This window comes from Neolamprologus brichardi, chromosome 9 (assembly GCF_056152115.1).
Source record: "Neolamprologus brichardi isolate AB-2024 chromosome 9, ASM5615211v1, whole genome shotgun sequence".
Taxonomy (NCBI): Eukaryota; Metazoa; Chordata; class Actinopteri; order Cichliformes; family Cichlidae; genus Neolamprologus; species Neolamprologus brichardi.
In genome coordinates, this window is record NC_142112.1 from 20330201 (window position 1) to 20339799 (window position 9599).

The window sequence follows — 9599 nt, forward strand, 5'->3', positions numbered from 1 at the left end:
TATTATTATTATTATTATTATTATTATTATTATTATTATTATTATTATTATTATTGTAAATCACGTACGTATTGCTGTACATGTAAACCTCACAGAAGAAGCCGGTAGGGGCAGCTGTTCCTCCTCTTTCCCACCGGTGAAAAGCAGGCTTTCAGCGGCTGCTGCTCTTCCTGTGGCCGCTGTCGGGAGCTCGTTTTCCGCTCACATCCTGTTCGGCTCCCGGCTGTAATGCGGCTCTACGACCTGACCGCTACAGGCAAAGCGCGCAAACAGAAAGCGGATTTAACAGTTTAGAAAATGAATGAATGATTTTTATTTGATTGACTGGTTGATTTTTTTTCTTTTTCTTTTGCTCTATTTCACTCGGATTTCTTACACTGGAGCCACCATATTTTTGGATCTTTTATTAATTTATTACAATTTATTTTAAATATATTTGATGCTTTTATTTACTCTATTTAAATCAAATTAAAGCCCCCAACCCCCTTCTTGGTGTGTTTTACAGTTTTACAGCTTCATGTCTTGACATTACACCAGACTCACATCTGTTTTTGCAGCAGTGCAGACACTCTGAAGTTTATCACTGCCCTGTTAGTTTGTTAGCATTGTTGCTGCTGGTTTTGGGGAGTCGTACCCCATCCCGCCTCCCCGACCCTTACGATTGGCTACACCCATCAGACAAGGGTTTGCCAGCACTCCGACTGCGTGCTACTGTTGAATGGTTTATTCAGGGTTGAGCTTGCTCAAGGCTCGTTTTAGCCAAGCCACATGATAAGGCCTCAATCAGAGAGGCAAGGGGGTCTGGATCAAAGTGAGTTAAGTGAGTAATTGAACTTTGTGGTTAGAAAGGTTCTCGTTGACATGTTGCCAAAAAAATTCCAGCACCACCACCACCCACTCTGCAGCTCCCACAGGTTTTGTGTGTGTGTGTGTGTGTGTGTGAGGTTTGCAGCCGTGCAGAGGAGAGCTCAGGGAGAAACAACTCCTACTACGCAGCACATCTGGTAATAAATTGTATGAATACTCCTCCTGTCACCTGTTTTGTGCAGAATGCCACTCTTCATGGTTGGCTATCTGTGTTGGGAGGGGTTGGGGGGGGGGGGGGGGGGGGTGCAGTGAAGTGGTTACACAAGCAAATTTCTTTCAGGCACAGTTGGGCTGCAGCCCGTGGGAAACACGGGCATTATGAAGTCAAGGCCAGTCTGATGGCTGCAACGGAAGACTAAATGATAAGAGCCAAGCATAAAAAAGATTGCTGTGTGCATTATGAGCAGGCCTCACAATGAATCTGCAGTGGATGTTTTGTTGATGCTTGGAAACAGGGCAGAGGAAAAGCTTTGATATCATGTAACAGTTGCCCACAAGTGTAGCTACAAGCGCTTTGTGCTGCAGGCAAAATTTATCTTTCTTTCTAACATTTTAAGCCACGTTAAATTTCTCCAGTGGACTATTCTATTGCTGACTATTGGGATTTAATAGTTCGTTGTAAAGTGCACACAGTTGTTTTTAAATAACAGCCAAATAATTCATTCATCAACTTAATAAAATGCAACTTTGGAAACTGTTTTGTACCTAACACGTGATGCCTGAGGCTCGCGGGCAGGGTCGGTCAGACAGACAAGGCTGGCACATGTCCACTGAAGCCCAAATTAAAACGCTTTACAATCAGGCAGGGCGAAGGACGGCCCTGAGGCTTTTCAGTTTCCTTGTACAGGGGGTCTTATCTGAGGATCAACTTTCATGCGAGCACTCCCAAAGAGGGATGTTTCTTTGTTCTATCAAGACCAGTCTCCCCAGCTTCTCCCTCTCTCTGCCCCCCTCTCCCTCTCTCTCTCTCTCTCTGTGTTTGAAATATATGAGGAAATGTAATAATGGGGGGGGGGCAAACTAGTCCATTTGTACCCTGTCGTATGCTGCAAAGACAGAGGACAGCTACATGACTGTTGAGTAGCAAGCTCCAGTGGCAGCACAACAAATAAGAAATATTTACTGCTCTATTCCCTCTCCTTTCCACTTTCCCGGGAATGCCCGGTTAATTGAAGATGGTAATCATTCATTCATTGTTTGCTGATGCAAAATGTAGCTGATGTGCGCAGAAATGTGCTCTCTGTGAGGCTGCCGTTGGTTTGTGTGGAATGAATACAATGTTGGACACAAAAGGAGCACGGCAGAATGAAAAGTGTCAATCTCCACCTGACTCAGAGCCCATTACAGGGTGAGAGAGGAGACAGATGTATGTGTGTGTGTGTGTGTGTGTGTGTTGTCTGCTAGTGTGCGTGAGTGAGTGGGAGAGGTATGAGAAAGACAGCCAAAGGTGTATAAAGAGTACACATCCATTCACTGTCATGATTAGCAGCTATTATCAACAGCCTGAGCTGGTTGCCAGTCAGGCTGAATTATTCTGCAGTGAATCGACTTAGCAGGCAGTTTGACCGATGACTCTTTCCTAACGCTGAGCACTAACTCTGCTCAGTCTGATTTCATTTCCTACCTTTTCTGTCACTCCTCACATTGATTGGCTCCCGTGCTTTCAACTAGAACCTCTCTTTTATCAAACCCACCCTCCTTTATTTCTGCTGCTGCTTTTCCTTTGTCCGCAGCATCGAGTTTGTCCCTTTTTTCCCACTTTAGCTTAGCAGGAAAAAAAATGTCAGAGTGGACCTTCTGTGTATGCACATATGCATGCATGTGGACAAATGTGCATGCATGCATGTTTGTTTGTGTGTGTGTATGTGTGTGAAGTTTGCAGGGCAGGGCAGTGCAAGCAGCAGTCTGATCCATACTAATGTTCATTGATAGGAAAATCAATGGTGCATTGATCCAAGCCTTGGCTCTGACAGAGGAGAGAGAGGAGGTGAAAGTGTGATGACTGGCGGAAGAGCAAGAGAAAGAGGAAGACGTGAAGAACGAAAGGGCTGCGCGGATGAAGGTAAAAGGTAAAGCACCGCAGGGCTGTGTGTACCTGCAGATGACAGAGATGGGACTAAAGCCCTGATGGATGCTGTCGGGGATGAGTAACTATATGTGTGAACAACCTGTCGTGGCCTACTATTCTCTTTTCTCTCTCTGTTTCGCAGAACTGCTCTCGAGAGTGGATGAACAAGCCTCAAATGGAACCCGAGAAGCAAAAAAAAAAGGAAAAAAAGAGGAGAAACAGGAGAGGAGAGTAGGAGGGGAGGGAGAAAATCAATTTTCCCAGACAGAGGCAGGCTGGTCTAATGGAGGTCTAAAAGAAGAGAAGGAGGAGAGGACATATTTTCCTCTGATTACCTCCTGTAGCCTTCCTGGCAAACCTTCAAAGCTGTAGCGTTGCTAGAACGGTCTCACTCGGCCCACCTTTTTGTAGGAGAAGGTGTGGAGACTGGTTGCTTCTTTCACTCAGCAGCAATCAGGCTGTGAGGTGGACAAGACGGTGCAGCAACAACAACAAAAATCCCAACACAGCGAGGAAATGGCAAGTAAACACTGACCTGTAAGACACCTTAGAAAATAAAATCCTGCTCCAATGAGCAGAAACGACCATTTTTCTCTTTTATTTGAATTCTGAACATTTGAATGGGACATTGAAGGTAATTCTCTCTTTTTCTAATCTCCATGCTCTCCTTTCATAGCAGTTATGTAACCTGTTAGATCTCCAAGGGAGAAGATGAGCTGGATTAAAGGGATAAAGGCTTCCATTTGGCCAAGATGACCCATTTATAAAACATAAAGAAAGGAAATTTGTCCTTAGTGTCTCTGTCAAATGAAGGGAGATATCTGGAGTACCCCCTTTTGCTTGTGCTTCTCCGCTCAGATGGCCTATGACCAGGTTGCTATGTTCAATTTCCTGCAACAGGCTGGATTGTTATGAATTGGAGTGGAGTGGACCTTCAGTGCTATGCAGAGAAATTGCGGGCACTGATTTGTTCCAGTTCCAGCTAAGTGAATTTTAAATCTTGTTTATGGCTGTCATCATAAAATAAAAAGTGTTGCACGCCGAGGGAACGAGACAAGCAGAAATTTGGCTTGTGGAGCATCAAACCGCTGGCCGAGAAAAGCACCGATAAATCCAAACGCTGGAGATTGCGGTCGTAGGAAAAATAGACTGGAGCGGCTTAGGAAATGATTTAAAATGTAATGAGAAACAAGGCATCTGAAGCTGGAATCTGTGACCCACAGTAGCACCGAAGAGGAACAAAAGAGACTCAAAAAAGAGGGGGGACAGATGTGGCTCCAGTATCCTCAAACTCCCTCCACTCCAATGGCCACTGTACGTCTGCTCCTGTAGCTTTGGGGACGTGCTCGTTAAAACCAGTGAATGTTCAATCGGCTATTAAACAACGTTTCAATGAACTTTTCCCTTTCTTTAGACCACTTACTGTACAAATACAGTGTTTCCCTCCTGGTAGAAAATACACTATAGTATGGAGGGAGAAAAAAGCTCAGAAGGGTTTGAAAAGCTATTAAATGTTGCTGAAGGAGAGCTTGAAACACTGTCTGTCTCTCTGTTTCTCTGTCTGTCTGTTACTGTTTTTTTTCCTTCCTCCCTCCCTGTCTAGTTGGCTCTTTGTGGTTTTTTTCCCTGTCTCTCGGCCTGTGAGGTGAAAGTGGCTTCCATGGTAACGACACACTCTGTTTATGCCACTACGTCTCACTTCATCACAAGCTGTTGATGGCTTTGATTTGCATGCGTGCCTATGTGTGAGTGTGTGTGTTTGCCCCCTCCACCCTTCCTGAAAAATACCCCCTCCTCCCTGAAACACAATCGCACATCATACAGGTGTTCACGAGACGAGCAGGACAGGTTAAAACTATTGTTCAGCTGTTTGGTGGCTCACATTCCTCCATGAAATAAAAGAGAAATCAGGTTCCGATGCTTTTATTCTGTCAGTTTTTAGAGGCACAGTTCCCCCTTTTTTTTTAATTAAAGGCAAAATGAGGGGGGAAAAGCAGACTGTGACCTATGAAAAGCAGATGCTTTTAGCATCCCGAACAATGCTTTTCAATCTGTTTCCTCAAAAGAGAGAGACAGAGGGGGAAAAAAGCCAAACAAAACCCACTAAACATGCATTTATCTTGTTTTAGGTGCCATATGATGCTCAACTTTCAAAAATCTTCAACTCAACAGCAGAATGGAAATTGGCACTTCAGTGCTAAACTTTAAAAAAAGAAAAGAAAAGTAAATTTAATCATACTCATTTCCTCGTCCTGCGGGCTGATCCCGTACACTTAACCACTTAAATTAGCAGCAGAAACAATGATTATGACTTCTTTTCACCAAAACCAGTCGCCCCCAATTAGTGGGGAAAGGGGTGTGGGGGGTAGGGGGTGGGGGGGTGAGAGTTGAGGAGGGAAGGAAGGGAGGGCCTGGCTAGCCCGACCCCCTGCAGGGCAGAAAGAGAAGGGGGTGGGGGGGGGGTGGCAAAAATGGATTCCATACCAGGAAATCCATTAGGGCAGGGAACGGCGTGGAGCTGGCAGCCACAGAGTGGTCGCCGTGTTTTTAAAAATTCCTCATTAGGTGTAATTTCTAAATTACAATCAGCGCGGGCAGAATGAGAAAGCGAGGATCTGACCAACTCATCGGGATAATCAGGGTAATAGCATGATCAGGCGTGCGCACGTGTGTGTGTGTGTGGTGGAGCAGAGAGGCAGAAAGACAGATGAAAAACCAAAGGGAGCCGAGGAGGATGGAGGGTGAATTTTAATGTTGCTGCTGATGCTGCTGGTGGACACTGACTTTTACTTATTATCTTGTTTTGTTTATTTATTTATTCATTAAATGATTTTTCACTTATTTATTTATTTGCAAAGTAACTGATCTAGATAATTGCTGCATCGGTGTTGGGGGGTGGGGTGGGAGGGGGGGGACTAAAGCAACAAGCTAAATGGAAAGCACGAGTCTCCCCCTCTCTCTCGCTCTCTCTCTCCGCTGTGGTCTCACTCACTGAATAAGAGGATGGGGATGGAAAAACTAGTGAAGGCAATGCAAAAGAGTGGGGGTAAAAAAAAAAAGGGAGGAAGATGAGGGACAGAAACAACGGTGGGGAGCGAGAGAGGGAGTCGAGGGGCCTCTGTAAGGGAGAGAGAGAGAGAGAGAGGGGAGGGGAAATGGCAGGAAGGGAGGAGGGAGGGAGGGAGGAGAAGAGGTTAATTTGCACATATTAGAGAGGGCAGGATTTTTCATTAAAAAGAGATTGAAGTTGATATATGCCTGTGCGCTCCTGACACACTGTACACTCTGATTGTGTTAAGTCCTTGACAGAACAAAGGATAGCCCCCCTTTACTTTCTCTCTCTTTCTCCATCTATCTCTAAGAGCCACTGCAGCCCCTGCTGCAGCTCCGGCAGCCTTCTGCGGCTCTATGGAGCTGTTTCATGGTGAATAGAAGCTCAGCCAGAGTGTCATATCACCTCAGGTCCTACTCTTTAATGCATATGCATACACTTGCTTTCACTCCCATGAAAACTAATCGCAGAGAGAAAATGTGTTTTTATCGCATCTCTGCGATCGCGTGTAGGCTGGATCTGGTGGTCCGGAAGGGCTTCAGAATAAGTACAGACTCAACAAACAGTTTAGTTCGCTTGCTTCACAGGAAGCATAACAAACCAAAGTGTTTTTGATATTCCTATTTCCCCGACTGAAGGAAGTATTAAATAAAAGAGCCACATTCAGCACATTGTGGCGGCACAGTTGCTCATTTAGCTGGTGGCGCTTCCAGAAAGGTGGTTGGACAATGACAGAACCTCCAGTCCATTGTTCAAGGCCACCATTCAGGTAAGCTGAGCTCTGCTTGTCGAGGCGCCCGAGGAGAAGTTATACCTGCCGCAGAAACGACAGAAGCAATCACGGCGATTCCTGTTTTTATTTTTGATCATCTGCTTTCAGGACACATGCAACTGGTCTAAATTGCTCCCTTCTTCCATGTTTCTCTCTCCGTTTCTTTTATCTTGTTTTCCGCGGGCCACATCTGTCATTCCTCGCTGGAGGGTTATACCTGATCTTTGACCTTAGTTAGCACGGCCCCCGAGACCTGTTTCACACAAGCACACACATACACCGAGGCCTGCACACACAGAACAGGAGGCATCGATTGGCGATAGATAGATAGAGCGGGGTTGGCCTGATAAGAAGGCCATATTTGATGTTTGTTCTCACAGTGGAGAGAGAAGCAGAGAGAGATTAAATCACAATGAGCAGCCTGCTCCGTCCTTGGCTTCGTCCCCACTCAAGGCTTTACAGGAGTTTAGGGGTCGAGCTGAAAGAATGACGGGTGAGGGATTGTGGACAAGGGGCGCCAGGCCTGCTTAAATCCACTGTGCTAAGAGCCATTGATTAACATGGCCTGTAATGTTATTCAAGAGGTGTGTGTGTGTGTGTGTGTGTTTTTGCACAGTCCAAGGTTTTCAGCATTTCAAGCTGCACAGTCCTTTGTCCTCCCTGACCAATGTTATAAACTGACTGACAGCCATCAATAGATGCCTGCTTCACAATGGCTGTGCACTCAGGTCTGCTTCCTGTGCACACTGAGCTCCTCTACCTACTGCTGCTCTGCATGTTCTCCATGTTTTCAAAGATCTCCATGTGCAAATGGTCAAATGTGTCTTTTAACCTGTCTTTTAACCTAGCTGTAAACATGTGCAATGATAAATGATTACACACACACACGTTACTGACAGACACACTTGAGCCAGTTTGAAGCTGATTATAGATCTGTTCAAAACTCAGGATGTCTCGTGATGGGTTTTGCAGCATTAATAAATTACCTTTCACCTCCCTTACCATGGCTCAGTGTTACAGCTACATTGTTTAGTGTTCACTCGCTGTGTATGGACTGTACAAATGTGTGTGTCTCACAGTAAAACCATGCCCTTAAAAATCCTCAGTGTGGTAACTGAGACATCCACAACCCCGTCTCCCTTCCTAACCTAAAGTTTGTCCCCGGTGCAAACTCATCACTAAGATTAAAATTGAAAAGGTTTCTCCCTATTGATTATTACCCACGAGTGGACGAATCACAACACACCAAACCCTTTTCTGTCTGTTCTGGCAGCGCACTGACCTAGGAGTCCCTTTTACATATGACCAGAGCCAGCTCGGGATTCAAATCCCCCAGCCGAAAAAGCAGCATGTGTACGTATGAAAGGCTGTATATGTTGGCCAGTGAGTGCGCGGTCTCAAGGGCTGGGAGATTATGTCGACAAAAGGTGCACCTGGTGCTTTAGATTGAGTTTCTCTCCTCCCCTTCCTCCCTTTATCCCCCTTCCATCCCCCCTCTCCTCCTCTCGTCTGGCCATTTTCAACATTATCCTGGGACTTTTAAAAGATTAGACCAAGTCTTTTCTAATTGGGCCACTAATGCCTGTTAACAGTTTGCAATGAGGGAGACTAATGGAGAATGCGACTCTTTAATATATACACACATATATATATGTGTGTGTGTGTATAAAATACCTCCTGCTCATGGGAATACACTTTTGAGTTATTTTAGACTCTTACATAATCAAGTGTAGTGTGTCAGAGCAGATTATTGAGTCCCTTCCCTATGTAACTCAGATCTAATGGTTTTCTGTGCAGCCACTGATAAACAAGATATGCATGTGTTTAGTTACATGTATTAATGTGGGTGTAAGGGTGCAATGATATGGGCACAGTAAGAGAAAATAAATTATTGTTGTTTTTAGTGAAGGTAGAGTCTGATGCTGCAGGTTTTTCTCATGTTCTTTCTCTGTCGCTTTAATAGAGGATGTGTTACATTGTGGGTAAAACTGGGAATTTTTAAAAATGCAGCAGGGTGTTCTGATAATATAGCATTGGAAGTACTGGTGTGTCACTATGTTAGTGTTAGAACTGCAATACTTACACAGTTCAGTCCATAATTATCCAAGTTGAGGGGTCGATCCCACTCCAGATGGTCAGCAGATAAGTCCGAGGGGGTCCTGAGATGATTAATGGGTAAGGGAGTCAGTATACAGAAAGCTCACCTTCACAACCTTATTTTACTTATTTATTTTTTTATCTTTGTCTTCAACTTTACATTTAAATGTGAAGTTTAAAGAGGAAATATCTCTATGTAGGAACTCCTAATACGTGACACTTCAAGCTAGCAACGAATGCGAGCTGGAGCTAATATTTAACAGTTTTAACAAGTATTCTTTTCTATGAAAATCAAATTTAAAAAGACATTTAATAAAAACAGCAACAGCCATGCAGGAGAGTTGAAAATATGCTGACAAATGGTGGAACATAAATAACTACCTTTACATTTAAACTGTAGCTCTGTGAAGCCAAAGGAAATGCATTTGTAAATGGATTTCACATACTTATCACACCATTCGTGTAACTTTTTTTAAATCCTCTGGTAGTGCCACAGTGCGGTTGCCCTGAGAAATCGAATGCACTGCAATGTAAGAAAATACCAGGGAGTAAAAGATAACGGAAGTAGAAAAAACAGGAAGGAAATTGAATTAAAAACAAACAAACAACGGAAGTAGATAAATACAGATAAATACAAAACAAACGGGAAGTAGACAAACAAGAAAATTTGAGTCAAACATGACAGAAGTGGAAAGAAAATGCAATAAAAGCTCACAAAAAAAACATTTAAAGCTCAAAAACAA